The sequence below is a fragment of the Bison bison genome, unplaced genomic scaffold (genome assembly GCF_000754665.1).
Source record: "Bison bison bison isolate TAMUID 2011002044 unplaced genomic scaffold, Bison_UMD1.0 scf7180017459751, whole genome shotgun sequence".
Taxonomy (NCBI): Eukaryota; Metazoa; Chordata; class Mammalia; order Artiodactyla; family Bovidae; genus Bison; species Bison bison.
Genome location: NW_011372095.1, coordinates 16,888 through 17,934, shown reverse-complemented (window position 1 = coordinate 17,934; position 1,047 = coordinate 16,888).

Below are 1,047 nucleotides of genomic sequence, written 5' to 3'. Positions count from 1 at the left end.
GATTCAAATGCATTCTCTTTAATAGCTGAGTAATATTCCATGGTGTATATGTACCACAACTTTCTTATCCATTCATCTGCCGATGGACATCTAGGTTACTTCCATGTTCTGGCTATTTTAAACAGTGCTGTGATGAACATTGGGGTACACGTGTCTCTTTCAATTCTGTGTAGGCCCAGCAGTGGGATTGCTGGGTCATATGGCAGTTCTATTTCCAGCTTTTTAAGGAATCTCCACACCGTTCTCCATAGTGGCTGTACTAGTTTGCATTCCCACCAACAGTGTAAGAGGGTTTCACCTTTTTCACCGCATCCTCTCCAGCATTTATTGTTTATAGACTTTTGGAGAGCAGCCATTCTGACTGGCGTGAGATGGTACCTCATTGTGGTTTTGATTTGCATTTCTCTGATAATGAGTGATGTTGAGCATCTTGTCAGTGTGTTTGCTAGCTATCTTTATGTCTTCTTTGAAGAAATGTCTGTTTAGTTCTTTGGCCCATTTTTTTTTTTTTTTGATTGGGTCATTTATTTTTCTGGAATTGAGCTGCAGGAGTTGCCTGTATATTTTTGAGACTAATTCCTTGTCAATTGCTTCGTTTGCTATTATTTTCTCCCATTCTGAAGGCTGTCTTATCACCTTGCTTATAGTTTCCTCCACTGTGCAAAAACTTTTAAGTTTAATTAGGTCCCATTTGTTTATTTTTGCTTTTATTTCCATTATTCTGGGAGGTGGGTCATAGAGGATCCTGCTGTGATTTATGTCAGAGAGTGTTTGCCTAACTTTTCCTCTAGGAGTTTGATAGTTTCTGGGCTTACGTTTAGATCTTTAATCCATTTTGAGTTTATTTTTGTGTGTGGTGTTAGAAAGTGTTCTAGTTTCATTCTTTTACAAGTGGTTGACCAGTTTTCCCAGCACCACTTGTTAAAGAGATTGTCTTTTTTCCATTGTATATTCTTGCCTCCTTTGTCAAATATAAGGTGTCCATGCTGCTGCTGCTGCTAAGTCACTTCAGTCGTGTCCGACTCTGTGCGACCCCATAGACGGCAG